This window comes from Emydura macquarii, unplaced genomic scaffold, assembly GCF_026122565.2.
Source record: "Emydura macquarii macquarii isolate MOO-44397 ecotype Brisbane River unplaced genomic scaffold, CSIRO-AGI_Emac_v2 contig_3128, whole genome shotgun sequence".
NCBI classification, from domain to species: domain Eukaryota; kingdom Metazoa; phylum Chordata; order Testudines; family Chelidae; genus Emydura; species Emydura macquarii.
Window position 1 is genome coordinate 513,482 of NW_027133265.1, and position 19,726 is coordinate 533,207.

The 19,726-nt window shown below is 46.7% G+C and overlaps 1 long non-coding RNA gene across 1 annotated transcript; it reads right to left on the reverse strand.

The window, feature by feature from the left end:
* Window positions 1-716: 716 nt before the first annotated feature.
* Window positions 717-14,749, reverse strand: LOC137142029 (uncharacterized). Its single transcript, XR_010916830.1, has 3 exons — window positions 14,666-14,749; window positions 7,898-8,093; window positions 717-2,880 (listed from the first exon to the last, which is right to left on the reverse strand). It is a non-coding gene; the product is annotated as an uncharacterized lncRNA (long non-coding RNA).
* Window positions 14,750-19,726: the final 4,977 nt, after the last annotated feature.

A 19,726-nucleotide genomic window follows, 5' to 3' on the forward strand; every position in this document is an offset into this window, starting at 1 on the left:
CATTAACTTGCTGTGCAGTAACATCCCATGCGGATACTGCTACAGTACTCTAAAAGTTACATCGTTAGTCATTTGATATACTTTCAACTTGCTGTAGCATTGTCCACATGGGACATTACAATGCAGCATGCTCTGTAGATTTGCACCCTGCCATGCAGCAGTGTTCCTTGTAGACAAGTCCTGTGTCTAAAGGCCAGCAGATCCATCCCCTAGCCCTTCCCCAGCCCTTTGTCTCCTTCCTGGGCTAGGTGGCCACTCTCCCTGGTCTTTACCTTCCCCAACCTGTTGCAACTGGTTGTGCCAAGGCAGAGGGTCCTGGCCAGGTCTGCCTACGTCTGGTCTCTGCAATGATCACACACCCGGCTCCCATCACTGAAATACATGGGTAGCACATGTGGGGAAACTGAGGCACACACAGCATGCAGAGAAAACCCAAGAATATCTTTACTTCATCCCATCTCTCCCCCCTTCGAGACCGACCTGAGCATGGTCACCTCAGCTGGAGACCTGGGGAAGTTCAGGCCCCCTCTCCATGACAAGGTATCAGCTATAACATTGACACTTTCCTTAATGTAGGCCTCCTCCATATCGTTACCTTGGAAGGTCAGACTCCACCTCAGGAGCTCGGTATTAGCCCCTTTCGTCTGGTGTAGCTAGGTCAGAGTGGTCCATATACACAGTGAAGAGCTGACCAAACAGGTATGGCTGCAGTTTCTAAAGAGCTCCTCCTCCATGGCCAGGCACTCCTTCTCTATCACAGCATAGTTCTGCTCCCGAGGCAGCAGCTTCTTGCTCAGGTACACAATGGAATGCCTCTTCCCCTTCGTGTCAGTTTGCATCAGCACTGTGCCTAGCCCTTTCTGAGGCGTCTGTGAATGCTATAAAGGGCTTGTCGAAATTTGGATTTACCAGAACCGGGTCCTGGACTAGAGCCTCTTTCAGTGAACAGAGGCTTTTTGGCACGGCTCGGTCCAGGCCACCTTGTCTGGCTTCCCCTTCCTACATAGCTCAGTGATGGAGCTGAAGTGAGGTACAAACTTCTGGTAGTACCCCTCCATCCCGATTAAGGCCTGGATCTGGTTCTTAGTCTGGGGGACAGGCGAGTCCCTGATTGTCTCCACCTTAGCTGGCTCTGTCTTTAGGAGGCCACTCCCCACCTTGCAGCTCAGGTATGTAACCTTGGCCATTCCTACCCTCTGACAGGAGTCACAGGACTGGCAGTACAGCCGGACCGCATCAAAGATCCCCGGCCAGTAAAAGTTCTGCAGCAGCCTTTGCCTGGTGTGCTGGATCCCCTGGGTCCTGAGACAGGGACATCGTGTGCCAGGTACAATAGCCTGCTGCAATATCTTTGGGGGATCACCAGCTGTCTCCTGATTCCCCGGTTTTACCTTCCCGGGGGGAGCCCTCTCCCAGTACAGGAACCCTTTTTCCCACAGGAATCTTTCCCTGCAATCTTCCCCAAGGGATTTTGCAGCCCCATGGCCAGCTTCATTAATGACCCCAACTCGGTCTGGAATTTGGCTGCCGGGGACACCCCCTTTTCTGGTTCTGGGGTCCCTGCCCCACTAAGTCTTGGCCTCAGCAGCCCCCTCCCAGGATTCCACACATTTGGCTGGGGGGTCTCCCTGGTGCCAGGCTAGGGTGCCCCTTTTTGTCTCTGGCTACGGGTAATGGCAGGGCACTCTGGGGTTCGCCCGGCCAGTCCTCCAGGTCACTCCCCATCAACACCTTGGCTGGCAACCAGTCATGCACCCCCATTTCTTTGGGGCCATCCTTGGCCCCCCGCCTCAGATGCACCCATGCCATGGGTACCTTGACCAGGGGGGCTGACCACCCCCCTTCAGGTTAGGTAAGTATTGGGCACCACCCGGCCTGGGCCCATCACCTCAGGCAGGGCCAGCGTCACCTCAGTTCCCGTGTCCCAGAACCCCTGGACCTTCCTTCCGTCCACCTCAAGGGGGATGAAGCGCTGGCTCCTTCAGGGAGGCCCCACGCTCACCTGGCAGATGGCAAACTCTGAGTCAGGAGCTCTGCCCTGCCCCAGAGAGCCGGTCTGGCAGCCTCCTTGCCCAAGACTCTGTGACGCTGCCAACCGCATCCCCCTGGGCAGCTGGCTCCTCCTCTGGGGAAGCCCCCACCCAATTAACCCTTTGAGAGATTGGCTTACCCCTCCCATCCTTGAGCCTTGGGCATTGCACCCACTTGTGTCCCTCCTGCCCACAGTAAGGGCACCTCCAGTCTTGTTGGTCTCTGGAGATCAGTCGGTTTGTCCCACTATTAGCTGTCCCTTTGGAGGGAGGTTTTCTGGGGTCCTTCTTCTGGGGTCCCTCTTGGTCCCATGTGGCATCCCCAACCTGACCCCATCCCCCTTTGGACCCAGTCCATGTCCCGACCGACTGTTCACGAACTCATCAGCCACCTTGCCTGCAGAGTCTTAGGCTTCTTGTCCTTCATCCACAGCTTCAGGTCAGGGGGACCGATCTCGTACAGCTGTTCCAAACCCATCAGTTTAAAGATGCTAACAGTCCCGGCTCCAATACCCCATTGGCAGATGCAATCTCTCATCAGGGTGGTGGTTTCCACGTAGGTCACCCCTGGGGTCTTTCGCACGGCTCAGAATCTTTTCCGGTATGCCTTGGTGGTCAGAGCAGCAGAGCCTCCTTGAATCGCTCATAGTCCCTGGTCTCCACCTTGTCCATCTAGTTGAACGCTCCTATGGCTTTTGGCCCCAGGAGGGGTTTCAGGTACCACAATCGATCTGCAGGGGCTACCTGGTGCAAGTTACAAGCCTTCTCGAAGGTAGTGAGGTAGGCATCTATATCTCCTCCCTCCTTGAGCGGGACCAGCAAGCTAGCATATATGTGTGTTGGCCCAATCCTGTTTTAATGAAATACATGAAAGAACAAAGCCACAAACACACACACACACCCTTCATACCAAGAGGCACTTCAGCCTGACACATTGTAACTTTAATCAAAAGTTAAAACCTCAACTGACTTATTGTTCTACCCTTTTAAATGTTCACTTCAACCTTTTTAAAATATCCATTTACTGCATAATAATTCAAATCTGTCTTTACTTTCTATAATTCTATTTGTTTTAAGATTGTTTGTAAAACCACTCCACTGACCATTTTATCTGTTAATTTTACCCACTCTCAATATATTTGTAAAAACCCTATTTTAAGTATAAAAAGCCACACTGTGAAATGTAATATACCTACCTAATTGTGAAAGACACTGGCAAAAATTAAATAATGTTTGCTTTAAAAATAATATGTGAATTCTTCAGCTAGGAGTTGGCTCTGAGTGATTGAAGTGTGAATGGCCGAGCAATTGAGGTGGGTGTAGACAGGGAGAGTGATTGAACAATTGGTCTGAGTAAGGGATGTCGAAACAGAGGAAGAAAACACCAGCCTCACCAAAAACATTTGAGGGAGGAAGAAAGGAGCGAAGATAATAACTTTTACCACTCAACTGGCCGAAGAGGAGCCCACCCAGATAACTTTGGAGTCAGCCCACTTCAAAGAACAAAATCTGATCAGGCTTGCCACAATGTGGGTGATTAAGGATCACACCAAAAGCAGATGCAGCATGACAGAGCAAAAACCCATAGACTTACATGGGGTCTTTTCCCTATAAAATGGGACAGAAAGATGAAGGCTGGAGGTTAGAGTCTACATCACCACACCATTCAGGAGTACTGATGCGCATCGGCAGAACCTTGCTCCTCACCCTTGTGCTACAGTCACCTGGCCAGTGACTACCATGAGCACCAAGAGGCTGGTAACTATAACATCTGTGAGATCCCTATGTATATTTGTCTGTCTCCCTGTCTGTGTATGCCTGTCAGTGTGTGTGAGTGTGAATGAAAGTACCAATTGAAACATATCAACGAAGTATATTTTATTAACAAGAATCTCTGTAATTGTAGTATTGATACAATGTTGATACTGTTTTCCTAGTATTTACATTATTGATACTACTCCACTAAGTAAAGAACAATATTGATGTTGATGTTACACTGTTGACACTTTTTTATTGATACTATTTACCAAATTTTTGTATTCACAATAAAAGTGGCTTGTTGCCTTATCCCCTGAAAAAGATCCTGTGATATTTGTTATTTGAACAACATGTGCCCTCTCAGCCACCCCCAGTTTGTACTGTCTCTGTTTTTCCAGCATGCCTGAGCTGACACGGATTCACAGGTACGATGCTCTTTCTGCTCTGTACGGTCCCTGGGAGGAACCACCCTCTAGCATATGGACCCTAAATAAGGGCATACTCTCTGTTGGGGGTTAAGCCTTAGGCTGCTCCACCTCCCAGTACTGCACCTCTGAGCCTTCAGCACCCCTGCCTCTCTCCCTAGCCTCCTCTCTGCGAGTCCACTCTGACTGGACCCTTGGGCAACAGCTCCAACATGCTCACATGTTCCACTCAGTGGCTGTGAGCCCACTGCATTAGTCACAGCATCAGAGCTAGGATGAGCCACCTTTCCCATGTGCAGGGAAGCGGGGATCCCCCTTGGTCCCACTCAGCTCCTGGGATCTGGGTACAGGCAGGCAGGTATCCCAAGATGAGCAGCTCCTCCCCCTGCCATCCAGGTCATTTGCATTTTTACTGACCACTTGAGTCTCAGCCAATTGGTTCCCTGGATTCAAATTCAAATCCTTGGCAGTTACAGGAACATGGGTCCTGTCTCAAAGAGACACAGTCATTCCACCAAGCCTGTCCAGGCTACTCTTTTGAGGGACCCCTTCCTGGTTAGGGATGCAGGTCTTGTGGATGCTGGTCACTCCCAGACCCCCCCTGTCAACCCTGTCTGCGGGAGGGTCTGCTCAGTTGCTCTCCTCCCACTGGGCAACTAGATTAACTGCGTCCTGCTGAGCCTTCCAAAGAGCAAAGCTCCCTCTCTGCTCAGCTCCACAATGTCCTTCTCAAGGAGAGGTAATACTCCATCTCGCTGCTCCTCTAACTCTACCCTTAGTCCCACTGCTCCCAAATCACTTACTGCCAGATGCCCTCATCTGTGGTGTGCATCCCACTGCTGCCACCACTTGTGATGGAGTCCCCAAAGGGATCGTGCCCTGGACTTCTCTCAACACAACCCGACAGGACTCTAGCCCTTCGGAAGGGGTCTGCCACCCTGGGTCTCCCCACCCCAGCACAGTTGTCTCCTCCATCTGGCCTCGGAGGGTTCAGCACTCCTGCTCCACCAGGAACTCCCCCTGCGGGACCCACCCCCTTGGATGGGTTCCAGGGAGTTCCTCCAGGCCCAAAGGGCCGGGCACCCTGCCTTGTAGTCAGAAGCAATTCACAGCCAGCCTGGAAGTCAGAAGGGTTTATTAGTTCTCAGGATCACAGCATAGAAGGACTTTACTTGTAGCTTAACTAGGAGTTACAGCAGCGACCACCTGGAAAGCCCCATTCTCAGGGCTCCCTCTCCGCCAGGCCCTCAGGGGACTGACCTCTTTCCCCCAACCTCCCTCAGACCCATCCCCTAGGCTCTCCCCAGTCCCTTGTCTCCTTCCCGAGCTAGGTGACCACTCTCCCTGGTCTTTACCTGCCCCAACCTGTTGCAACTGGTTGTGCCGAGGCAGGAGGTCCTGGCCAGGACTGCCTACGTGTGGCTGGGGAAGGCCCATCCACCCTCCAGTGGTCTCTGTAATGCTCATACACTCGGCTCCCCTCACCGAAATACTTGAGTAACACACGGAGGGAAACTGAGGCACACAGCACTCAGAGAAAACCCCAAGAATATCTTCACTTTGTCACAACATCCCAATAGGAATATTCACATGTGTTGTGTTTGCAGTTTTGGGACCTTAATGGTAAATGTCAGGAATCAGGGCCTGCAGCAGATCTAGTTTCCAGGCAGCCTCATCAGTACAGCTGACCTGCAGCAGACTGCCTGATTGGCTGTAGGGGCCGGCAGCAGCAGCAGCAGCTCACTGGCTACTCAGTGCTCATCCTACCACTGTAACTGCTGCTGTGTTACCTTGTCCCTGTTGCTTCTGTCTTGCACCCAGCCTTGCCTCTGTTCTGCCCCGCCTTTAAATCCCTGTGACACTAAGCACTCCTGTGTTCACACCCCACACATAATCTTTGTACAAAATATGCTTTGTGAGGTAACATCTGAAAACTAATAACTCACTGATCATTAATAATCTTGCATCATGTATATATATATGTGGTGGATATTAAGAGTTATGCTGGTTAGATGCTGGAATGATAACTAAGATGTGTTCAAACCAAGTATGTCGGGGGAATTGTTAAACAGAGCTATCCTAAACAAAGGAATGTGTGTATACCTCAGTTTACATATAAACAATAAACATACCCATCAAACTAATGAGGGGTGGAGGCAAACCTCACACTAACATGTAGGAGAGAAGACAGCATGGCATCTACATCCATCAGGGGAGAGAAGCTTGGTCTGGTTTTCCTTTAAAAAAATCCATTTAAAAGGTTTACTGGTCTATAAAGACAGGGTGGCTGAACCTCAGGTGATAAGCAACTGAATCAATTGATTGTATACTACATTATCTGATGCATTATCTGATGCATCTGATAAAGTGGGTTGCAGCCCATGAAAGCTTATGCCCGCAGAAATTTGTTAGTCTTTAAGATGCTACAGGACTCTCATTGTTTATACTACATTACTGTATTATAAAATTGTATAGCGAAGGGTCTTTTCTGAAAGCTAATGACACACTGGTGAATAATATCACTGTGAAAAAGTATATATTAATGCTATGTAAAGAATTAGGAATACTCACTGATATCAAGCTGTACAGTCTGCCCAAACAGTAGTGAATGGCACAGCTATCTACCTGTCTTTTATGTAAATTAAGCCTGATAGACTCAAACAGTGGAGTCCCATTTACATTGAAATCATAGAGGCGGATGAGAAACCCAGAGAAAGGGAAGAACAGCATGAGGTCATCCTGCCTCTTGAAACAAGATCATTGAACTTTGGGAAATAAAAGCAAAGACAGAAGGCACTTTTGGCATCAGTCACTAGACATACAAGAGGCCCAAGCTCTTGCAAGCTGAGAAAGATGAGTCCTTCAATCCAAGGGAAGGCTGAAGTCTCTGGAACTGAATATAGGTGAGAAACCTACTTAAGTAAAGATCTTTCAGCTAAGAAGACAAGGTAAGCCAGCATCTGACACTTTTGTACAAGGTCTGACTGAGAGAATGTTATCATAAATTAACTCTGTGCTGTGTTTAAAGGGAAGGGTGTATTCATCCTCAGTTAAGTTAATGAGATGTGATGTGTTTTTGTGTCTTTAAAGGAACAAACAAACCATGTTATTTCTCCAAACTGTCCAGGATAGGGTTGGACATTACAGAGCACAGTTTGGGAAAATTCGGATTGGAAGTGCATTGGGGTCACCCTGAAGTTAGTAACCAAGGATGTAAAAGCCAGAGTTATGCACAGGCCGCTGGAGTCAGAGCTGCTGAACCAGGACTATCTAGCATACAAAAACTCAGGGTGTGATCTGCATGCTGGTGGGCTGGTTGTGAATGGCTCAGGTTGGCAGCTACAACAGCAAAGCACTGTGAGCCATCCAAGGTTACAGGACTAGTGGTGACACAACTCCTCACTGGTCTGGACTGCACCTGAGACTGTGACACCCTACTTGCACCAGTTTCTGACCTCTAGTTTGACCCTTGGCTTCAGCTTCTCCCTACAGACTCTGGCTTGACCTTTGGATGTGGTATCCAGTTCCTGACCTCCAGCTTGTCTCTTGGCAACAGCTTCTGACTATTGATACTGGCTCTCTAGGAATGGATCAGTAGGTGGATCGGGAACAAAGTGGATTGGGTAGTCAGGAACACCAGAAGAAACTGGAACCAGGGGGATCAAGAACACAGAAACAAGGTACCTCTTTTACTTGGTCTTCTTGCTTGATCTGTAGATCTTCATCTTGTGTACCATTGGACTGCTGCCACCATGAAGGATAGCACTGATGTAAATTGTCCACAGTCTTAAATGCAGTCTGTTCCATCAATGGGATGCTCTAATTTTCTTCCATCTTCATCTTTGCACATGGCACTTCAAGTCCTTTGCATCCGTTACTCCTGTAGGTGCACAAGACACATAGCTCTTTGCACATAACCTATAGGTTTATGACCCAGTGCTTAGAATTGCACATGGTACCTGTAGGCGATTCGGGTTCCGTGGGAGGCCACGGTGGCTTCCTACAAGGGGAATAGCTCGCTCTTGGCGAGAGATCAGTCTTGTTAATTCGCCCTCAGGCCGGGCGAGTGAGCAAGAGTCTATTGCTCCAACCCCTAGCAGGGTGAGCAGGCGGAACGCTCAGGCCTCAAGCAAGGCGAGTGAGCAGAAGTCTATTGCTCCAACCCCTAGGCAGGGTGAGCAGAGACAGATCGCTCAGGCCTCAGGCAAGGCGAGAGAGCAGAAGTCTATTGCTCCAACCCCTAGGCAGGGTGAGCAGAGGCAGATCGCTCAGGCCTCAGGCAAGGCGAGCGAACCAGGAGTCTAGTGCTCCAACCCCTAGGCAGGGTGAGCAGAGGAGGCAACAGCTTCAGGCGGGGTCAGGAGAGCAATTCTCCTGGGGTGGCTAGGGAACGGGGGAAGGGGAGGGGGACGCAGGCCCACCCGTCTCCACTGCGTCCCAGCCCAGGGCCCTAGCAGTGGCAGAAGCGGCTGCCACTGTGCCGGCGGGGCTCCCGCCGCAACACACCGGCAATACGGCGGACTCAGCCACAGGCCGTGGCTGTCCCTGGGCTACTTCCTCCCCCTGACCCTAGTACCTGCTGCGTCCGTGTCCCAAAGGTAGTCCACCTGGGGTAGCGTTGTTAGTCCTTCCTCGTCGACCGGGGGTAAGGCAGGAAACTCCTCTTCAGGGGGCAGCTCCTCCAGGTCGTTGTAGGAGGGGAGCGGGTCGGCCTCGGGCAGCTCCTCCAAGTCCTGCCCTGCTGCAGGGAGGGGCTCGGCAGCCGGCAGTTCTTCCAAATCTGGCCCGGCCTCCGGGGGTGTCCGCCACTCGGGCTGCTCTGGGGTCTCGGTCCAGTCTGGTGGTCCCAGAGCACGGCCCCGGGCTCGGGGTCGGGGTAACTCGGCCCAGTCGTCCTGGCCGGGTTGCCTTGTCCAGCTCCTCGAGGGCCCTATCCAATCCCCGGTCCCAGGTGGGGCCGGGGTTCGGCGGCGGCGGCGGCGGCGGCTAGGCTCCGGCCTAGGCCTCTGTTGGCAGGGCAGCACGTCTGCCTCTGCCGGCAGTCTGGGCCCTACTGAGCTCAGGGGCCAGGCTTTTGTATTTCCCCTTCCTGTTGGGGCTCCGCCCCGGGGCTGCCAATTGGCCTGGCCGGGTGGCCCTATCATGGCCCGGGTCCCCTGTTGCCGGGCAGACTCTGGGGCAGGGTGTGAATTGGGCCAATCAGAGCTCTCGGGCCCTTCCCCGGGCTCTGGCTCCGTGGGAGGCCACGGTGGCTTCCTACAGTACCAAATATTCATTCATAAATTTAATTACAGATCAAACCAAATGTAATCTTTCCAGGATGATAAAATGTATTTAAGCTCAAACCAAATTTACACAGGTGCAGGTTGTTCTGCCGCCTCCTCTGCCCCTACTCTGGGAGCCAAAGATTCCACTGCCTAACAAATTTGATGGTGACTGGTACAAGTTTCAGGGGCTCCTGAACCAATGTTGACTCCTGTTCTTATTATGCCATAGGTCATTCCCCAGAGACCAGGCCCATGTGCGGCTCATCTTAAGCTTTTTGACTAGGGAGGCTTTGACCTGATCTTCCCTCCTCCTGGAACAGTCCAGCCCCCTCTTGCAACAATTAGAGAAATTCATTCAAGCCATATACATTATCTTTGATGACCACAACAATGCACAGATGACTGAGACAACCCTTCAAGCCTTTTGGCAGGAATGCCAGCTCATCACCAGCTATACAGCTGAATGTTGGCTTCTGACACTGGGTGGAATGAGACAGCACAGCACCACTATTTCTGCCTGGGGTTAATGAGGTTATAAAGGACAAGCTCATGCGTATGGAGCCTTCACCAAGTTTGAAATGAGCTGATTGACTTGTACATTAGAATCAAGTATCTCATCACAGAGTAGTGCTGTGAGCTTGATTCTCTGGAGGTCTCCAGCCACCCTGCCCACAACACCCCAACCACACGGGTCTTCCCTGGCAGTTTAGCTCTTGCAAGACAACCAGGTTTGCCCGCAGCTTTCTGACTCAAAGAAGCACTGACACCTGGTGTTAGGTTTGTGCTTGTATTGTGAGGAACCTGGCCATCTTGCTTTGACGTGTCCAACAAAGATGGGCAGAACCAGGGCTGGGAAATGCCAGATCCCCAGCCCCAAGGAGTAGGTCCGGGAAGAGCTGGTCTTCTCCCCACTCTGTAAGTTCCCAGTACCCAAGGGCACAACTGACACAGCAGGACCCCCAAATCACTTTCCAATGCAATTCCATATACCTCTATTGATCTGACTACTGGTAACTACCAAGATTCAACTACAGGCCCTAGTCAGCTTAGTGCGGGGAGGAGAGGGGTTCTGGTAACTTTATGGACTTGAATTTTGCTAAGACCTATGTGGTTCCCACCATATGCAAGAACTTTCCAGATCTGGTCAAGACTATTGATAGGTCTCTTCTCTCTGTGGGACCAGTAACCCACCTGACCTTGCTAATAATGGTTATCATTGTCCAGGGGCATCATAAAAACCTCCAATTTCGATTAATTTGGGCTCCTGACACTCCCGTCATTCTAGGTATGCCCTGGTTTACCACCCAGGATGCCCACATTTGTTGGCAGAAGGGGGCAATACCCAGAACTATAGTGTAGGGTCAACTATCCTGCCTTCCAGGATCTGAGAACCAGACCAGTACACTCTGAAGTTCACATTATCTGCTGGAAGACCCTGACCCTCAGGGAGCAAGACTGCCAAGACCCTCAGTGCCCCCACCCCCATCTCTGCCTATCGTGGCCGAGATCCCCCACAAATACCACAGCTTCACCAATGTTTTTCACAAGGGGAAGGAAGACATCCTGCCTCTACATCCAACTTACAATAGCCAGATCAATCTCCAGCCTGAAGCTGAGATCTCATTCAGGTGGATATATGCCCTCTCCAAACCTGAACTTCAGGCTCTCCATGCATACTTGCAGGAGAACTTTTTGTGACCCACCCATGCCTAGGGTAACCCATCTGAAAATGCTAAGGTCAGAACAGGCTGCAAAAGGAGAGCAGTTTCTCCCAGAACTGGTTGGTAACACTGAAGTTAGCTTCCCCGACCAGTCACAAACAGTGCTCCTGATTTCCTGTGCTGGTTATTAAGAAGCTACAACAAGAAATACACAATCAGTCTCTGGCTTCCAATCAGCAACTAGGTCCAGTAAAGAGATAAGTAATTTAAAACTCTATTCCCTTTACCAAAATGTTCTCCTGGACCCCAAAGGATCAGCCACATTACCAGATCAATATAAGTTTGGATCTTACCCAAAATAGTACACTGCCAGCCACTTCTTTAATAACTAAAACTAAAGGTTTATTATAAAAAGAAAGAAAGAAACAAGAAGAGAGATGTTAAATGGTCAAAGCAAAGAGATACATACAAATGACTTCAACATCCATATATATCAGATTCTCAGCAGAATTGTGGGGTTTGCAGGCTTGTACAGTTCCTCTGGTGTACATCCAGTACCTGGATGGGTCTCAGTCCTTTGTTTCACAGCTTCAGTTGTAGATGAGTTGATCCAAAGGTAGGAAGCAGGAATGAAGATAAAATGGAGATGGTGCCACTGCATTTGATAGTTTCTGCCATGAGGCTTGTACTTCCTTTGTCCCAAACACACCCACACAGCATATGGAATGGAAAAGTCTCAGAGTCCTCTGTCCATAGGCATGTTCTTACATGTCTGGTGACTCATAAGGTATAGCCCCTGGGTTCTTTCACTGGATTCATTGTACATTTGAGTTCCCTTCATGGATCATTAAGCAGGCTTAGTGCTTCTGCCATCCTTTCTGGGGTGTCACCCATAAACACAGCACAAGTTTGAATTACAAATATATTATACATTTTTAAAACTTATAATACAAAACTGATACATACATATAAACGTGCTTATCAATCTTAGCGAATCATGACTTTTCGTTCAATATCTTGCATGGTATATCCTATACAATATTTATTGCAATTCTGTAATATTGGTATCAGTAATATTTTAAATGGTCATTCACATTCCACGAAGCATCACACCTTCAAAAGGGTTTCATTGGACTCTCCACATCCCCAAAAGACATGTTGATCTTTTTTGTCAATAAGGACAGACATGTATTGACTATCAAGCCCTGAACAAGGTGACTGTTCGAAACCGCTCCCCACTTCCACTTATCAATGAGCTCTTAGATCTTCTATGCACAGTCCGTATTTTCATGAAGTTCAGTCTGCACGGGGCCTATAATCTGGTGCATGTGCATGAGACAGACGAGTGGAAGACTACATTTCATACTTGTTATGGCCACTATGAATATCTAGTTAAGCTGTTTAGCCTATGCAAGGCTCCAGCAAAACCACCAGGGATATGCTGTACAACTTCATCATTAACTACCTTGACAGTATTCTGATTTTCTCCAAAGACCTATCTCATCATGTGCATAAAGACAATGCACACAATTATTTATATGCCAAGCTGGAGAAATGCGAGTTTGATTGGGACATGTTTGAATTTTTTGGATATATTATCTTGCCACGGGACTGACAATGTATCCTCACAAGATAATAGCCATCATGAATTGGGTGGCACCAAAAGATTGTCCCTGGAATCCAATGCTTCTTAGATTTCGCTAATTTTTATAGAAGATTTATCCTAGAATTCTCTGCTCTGGCCAGTCCTCTCACAGCTTGGCTGCGGAAGAGAATCCAGTTTTATGATCCTGAGAAACACAGGCTGCCTTTGATAATTTGAAACAGAGATTCATCATAGTGGCCATCTTGATCCACTCGGCCCCCACCAGACCATTTATGATTGAGGCAGACACTTCAAATTTAGCCCTAGGGGCAGTCCTTTTCCAACCTGCTGCTCCTGATGATCAGCTTCACCCGTGCACTTTTTACTTGCAAAAACTTGCTGCTGCTGACCTCCTGGCCAAGGAACTGCAGGTCATCAAGGCAGCCTTTGAAAACCTTTTGGAGGGGGCTAGGTTTTCAGTCCAAGTTCTGATAAATAATAACGGCTTGAAATACCTAAAAACGGCCAGGTACCTGAACCAGCAACAGGCACTCCAGTCCCTCTTTTTCATTGAATTCAAGTTTGTGGTCACCCATCAGCCTGGGACAAGGAACGGGAAGGTAAATGCATTGTCGCAAAAGGATGAGTACTACAAACCTGGTGAGGATCCTACATCCACAATTCTCAAGCCCTAAGACTTCATTTTTGGCACTGTAGCCTCTGACCTGTTATCCGCCATCCACTCTCAGTTACCGAGCAATCCCTTTGCCATCCAGACCATGCCCAGGACGAGCCCTCCTCAGTCTTCATGTTACAGGATGTGATCCTATACCACAAAGGATGCATCTGTGTACCCTAAAGGGTCACTCAGCTTCAAGTCCTAAAACACTACCATGATGTTTACCTAGCCATTCCACTTTGGTCATTCCAAGATCCAGATTCCAGGAACAGAATGGTTGGCTGTACATGCTTCTGTTGAGCCCTTCATAGATTCCTGCAATCTTTGAGCCCAGACCAAGACCACCTCCTTACAAGACTGCTTGGTCTCCTCCAGCCCTTACCCACTTTTTCCCAGCCTTGGGCTATCATTTCCATGGACTTTACCATGGAATTACTACATTCCTAAAGCCACTCTATGATTCTAAATGTGGTTGACCACTTAACAAAGATAGTGCATTTTGTTCCATGCCAAGCACCTGCCTCTGCTCAGGAGACAGCTCATCTGTTTATGAACATCTTTCATCTCCATAGCTCGCCTACAAGTGTAGCTGACCTAGGATCCCAGTTTATTTTCTGTTTCTGGTGAGAATTTCTATGCTGTCTGAGTATGGATGCCCTAACCTCAATGGCCTATCACCCAAGCACCAATGGCCAGGCTGAGTGGGTGTGACATAATGGGGTACAATCCAAACTAGTAGGGAGGGGGTGCCACCCCTGCCCTGTAACTTGAGGTGCCTTGCAGTGACTTGCTGTTGCAACCTCCAACTTGGACTGTTCACAACCAGCCATCAGGATGTAGGTCACTCCCAGATGTATATGTGTAACTGCAGCTTGCCAGTCACATCCTAGCTCTCACCAGCCTTGGTTATACTGCACGGTGACCCCAACACAGCCCCAATCCTGGACTTTCCCCCAGAAATGTATGTTTTGTACTGCCCAGCCCTCTCCTGGACGGTCCAAATATATTAAGTCCATTATGCCACTAAAGGAATAATATACACTAGCTTACCATGATAAATGAAGTTACTCAGACACTTTACCTTAAACATACTGGATTAGATGAGACAATAAAACAAGTTTATTAACTACAAGGAGAGAGATTTTACATGAGTACAAGTAATGAGGCATAAAAGTCAGAAATGGTTATAAGATATAAAGATAAAATGGTTACTAGTGCCTAACTAAACAAACTACATTAGATTCAAGCACAATTTCTCACCACATGTTTCCAGCAGGATTACCTTCCCCAGAGTCCTACAGCTATTTCCTTTGTCTTCTTAGGTGTAGAGAATGTGATGGGCAGGGAAAGAGAGGGGAGGTACCGTGGGGTGTTTTCCCCTCCTTTTTATTGTTTCAGTTGCCCTCTTGAAAATCATATCCAGCTGAGAACCATCAGACAAAGACTCAGTGTGGAAGGATATTCCCTGCTGGGTTTTTTCCCACCTGTTTGAACTTCCTTTTTTCCCTCATCCTGCTTGCTGACTCAGTTTACTGCTTAAATGCAAATTAAGGCAACCACACATTCTTTTGCTTAGGACAGATCTGTTTGCCAACTTCTGTTTGGGCAGGGCTGTGGGGCATGGAATGTGTTAACATGATACAGGGAAATCTTATAAATTCAGACACAATATTACCGCACATATTTTATCAGGACAATACTGACCAGCAAATAATGAGTTTTCAAATGATATATTTCAACGCATATCTGTACCAAGTTTATTGCATTAATATGTAAGGTGTGAATACAGGGGTTTATTCTGTCATCGTAGGTCACTCAGGTTCATGAACAGTAATTATGTAACTTCCTAAACTATCATCAAGATGACTGGCTGTCTCTGATCCCTCATGCTGAGTTTGCTTACTTAGAACAATGCCACAAACTTCTCCACCAAGCAGATTCCTTTTTTTTTTTTTGCTAACTATCACACTCATCTAGAGATTCTCCTCTGAATCGTCAGTGCCTGCTCTTATCGAACTCATGGCCCACATCCAGAAGATATCCCAAGAATTCCAGAGGCAGTTAAAAGTCACCAAGACAACTTTCAAATTGTATGTCAACTGGTCCTGCCAGACAACACCTGGGTTCGGGATAGGGGATAAGCCATGGTTATCTGCCCCTCCATGAATCTGGACCATAAATACCTGGAGCTTTCCAGATCATGAAACAGATTAAGCCTATTACATTCAAGTTACAGCCACCAGATTCCCTCAAGATTTACCCTGTCTTTCATGTCTGTCTTCTAAAACCATTAGTTAAGAATCTTTTCCTACTCTGTACTACTCCCCCTCCTTCACCTATAACTATTCAGGGTCAAAAAGAATACATGGTTTGGCAGATCCTAGACTTTCATGGGGTCTGAGGAAAACTGCAATATCTAACTGATTGGGACAGGTATGGCCCAGATTAATGTTCACAGGAATTTGCAGAATACATCCATGCCCCAGATCTCCTGTGTGCCTTTCATCACACTTATCCTGAGAAACCAGGTCCCAAGGCCCCTTCATGGTGCCAGAGACAGGGGGATTACGGTCAGGAATCAGGGCCTACAGAAGCGTTAGTCTCCAAGCAGCCATGTCAGTACATCTGGCCTGCAGCAGGCTTCCTGACTGGCCATGCCACCTGATTGTCTGGAGGGGCCAGCAGGCTGGATCTTAAACTGGCCGCTCAATTTTTACACTCACCACTGTAAATGCTCCTGTGTTACCTTGTTCCTGCTGCTCGTTCTTTGCACCCGGCTTTGCCTCTGTCCTGCCCCTGCCTTAAATCTCTCCTTGCCTGCTACCTGCTTACTCCAGCTTCTGACCTCCAGCTTGATCTGTGGCTCTGACTGCGGCTTGACCCTCAGCTTTGAACTGGCAGGAACTGGTTTGGCCGTTGGCTTCAGCTTCTGACTACCAACTCCGGCTTGACTCTTAGCTCTGGTATTTCAGTGCCTGACCTCTAACTTGATCCTTGGCTCCAGCTTCCCACTACTAATTCTGGCTTTGACCCTAGTCCTTGGTTCTTGATACTGCTCCGACCACTAGGCCTGACATCTGTTCTGACAACTAGGCTAGACCTACTTTATCCCAGTTGCCAGACATCTTGCAGATTACTTCTGAACTTGACTCAGAGTCTCCCTTGGCAATGCCTTATATTATTTATTTATGACCCAAACCATATATGTTTATTTCTTATAACATCTCATGACTTTAGGAACACAGAAATTGCTAATCTGGATCAGAACAGGTGATTTATCTAGTTCAGGATTCTGTCTGACAGTAGCCAGTGTCATGCTGGGTAGATGGAGGGGAGAGCATTTGTTATATTGTTTGACATCAATATGTCAAAATCATATTAATTCATGTGAGATATGCCATGTCAGGTACTGTTAGAAAGGTTATAATATGCTAAGGTAGATGATAATACTTATGTTCCTGTGTAATATGTGAAATGGAAGTTATAGATATATTTGAGATATTTGTATTTCAAATTGTGCTGCCTGGGCAACACCTCAGATAGGATGGTGGCAGGACAATAGCCTTCTTAATGGCCCATTAAGACACTTATGGATGCAAGGGGCCAGGAAGAAAATAAAGGCATACCTGAAGAGTTACCAGGATTGGCCCATGTGACTCTGGACTCCATTTTAGTTCTTGTAATATTCCACAAGACCGCATGGCCAGGGCCAGAGGGTATATAAGGCCAAGCCACAGAAACCATTTTGTCTCTGTTCCTGTTCAGCTACAGACATATACCTGCCTCTGGATCAATTCCTTTTGCAGCTGAACCAAGGGACTTAAACCCATCCAAGTACTGGATGTGTACCAGAGGAACTGTACAAGCCTGCAACTCCACAATTCTTCTAGAAACCTGATCTATATGGAATTTCAATCATTTGTATGTATCTGATTTGCTTTGACCCTTTAACATTTCTCTTATGGTTTATTTCTTTCTTTTACAATAAACCTTTAGTTTTAGTTACTAAAGGATTGGCTGGCAGCGTGGTATTTTAGGTAAGATCCAAACTTATATTGAACTGGTACTGTGGCTGACCCTTTGGGGTCAGAGGGAACTTTTTTAGTAAAGAGCATAGAGTTTAAATAACTGGTCTCTTTACTGGACACAGTGCTGGTTTGGGAGCCAGAAGCTGAAATGCAGGAAAGAGGGCTCTGTGTATTTGTGTACTGGCTTCTGTGGGGATTCAGAAGTGCAGTTTGTGCTGGTTGGGAAGTCTGGCTTCAGTGCCACTCACCGGTGCTGGGAGAATCTGCTCTCCATTTGCAGCCTGCCCTGACCTTGGCATTTTCAGGGGGCTACCCTGGGCACGGGAAGGGTCACAGCCAGTACAAACTATTTAGGAGGGAGGTTCAAGAAACTTTGCAAAAGGCAATTATGGAATAACTTTCCTACAGCAAGTTTCTTCATAACTTAATAAATTACAGGTTGTTTATACTATGAAGCAGGAAGGCTTATATCTGTTCCAAATGTGCAGGCTACCTTGTTTTTAATGCTTACTATTATAACTCTGGATATTGTTATCCATACAAATGTCAAATCATTTTTTGAATCTTGCTATGCTTTTTACCTCAATATATTTTAGCAATGAGTTCTTGGCTAAATCTGTTTGTATAAGTTTTTCCTTTGATCAATTTTAAATTTGTCACATTTTTGTAAACCCATTGTTCTTGTATGAAAAATATTCTTGAATAAAGAATTAATAAACTTTTTGATCTACCTTCTCTGTACCACTCAATATTTTGTATATTTTATCATGTCTCCTCTCTAAGGTAAACAGCTTCAATCTTTTCAGTCTTTCTTCACATCAGAACTTTTCCATGACTCAAATCATATTAATTATTTATCTCTGAATGCTCTATTTCTGCTACATCCATTTTGAGATAGGGTGACCAGAACTGAACACAGTATTATAGGTCAAAGAATACCATTGATTGATATAATGACATTTTAGTGTTTTCATTATTATTCTTCATCTCACTCTTTATCCATCTTAATATTTTGTTTTCTGTTTTGATCACTGCTGCATATTAATCAGAGGTCTTTATTGATTGGTGATGCTCAGATATTTTTCCTCAATTGTTACTACCAATTTAGAACCATTAGGTATATGAGTAATTCATTTATTCCTTTCTATGCACATTACTTTCCACTTGTCAACACCATGTCTCAAGAATCTCTCGATGCCAAATGGCAGAGGGCACATATAAGGGTACAGCAATCCAACGAGTTCACCAAAAGACTGTCATGTAAGTTCTCTAATGAAAGTTTGTAGCATATTGGTCATCATAACCATTGTGAGATGTATGTAGAGATAAATTATTTGAGAAGCTATGTATATATACTATAAATGGAAACTTTTTAAAGACACCTTAATAGAGGCTCAATTTAAATGTATACCCCAAATTAAAGAACATATAAAGAGAACCAAAAAAGTGCCACCGTGACTAAACAACAAAATAAAACAAGCAGTTAGAGGCAAAAAGGCATCCTTTAAAAAGTGGGAGTTAAATCCTATGGAGGAAAATAGAAAGGAGCATAAACTCTGGCAAATGAAGTGTAAAAATATAGTTAGGAAAGCCAAAAGAGAATCTGAAGAACAACTAGCCAAAGACTCAGAAAGTAAGAGCAAATTATTTTTAAGTACATCAGAAGCAGGAAGCCTGCTAAACAACCCAGTGGGGCTACTGGACAATCGAGATGCTGAAGGAGCACTCAAGGAAGATAAATCTATTGCAGAGAAGCTAAATGAATTCTTCGCATGGTCTTCACAGCTGAGGAGGTGAGGGAAATTCCCAAACCTGAGCCATTCTTTTTAAGTGACAAAGGAGGAACTGAGGAACTGTCCCAGACTCACATGTCATTAGAGGAGATTTTGGAACAAATTGATAAATTAAACAGTAATAAGTCACCAGGATCTGATGGTATTCACCCAAGAGTTCTGAAGGAACTCTAATGTGAAATTGCATAACTGCTAAGTGTGGTATGTAACCATTTAAATAGCTTCTGTACCAGATGACTGGAGGATAACTAATGTGATGTCAATTTTAAAAAAAGGCTCCAGAGCCAATCCCAGTAATTACAGGCAATTTAAGTAGCAGGCAAGTTGGTTGAAACTATAGTAAAGAACAGAATTATCAGGCACATAGATTAACATGATTTGTTGGGGAAGAGTCAACATGGTTTTTGCACAGGGAAATCATGCCTTATCAATCTATTAGAATTCTTACAGGGGGTCAACAAGCATGTGGACCAGAGTCATCCAGTAGATACAGTGTACTT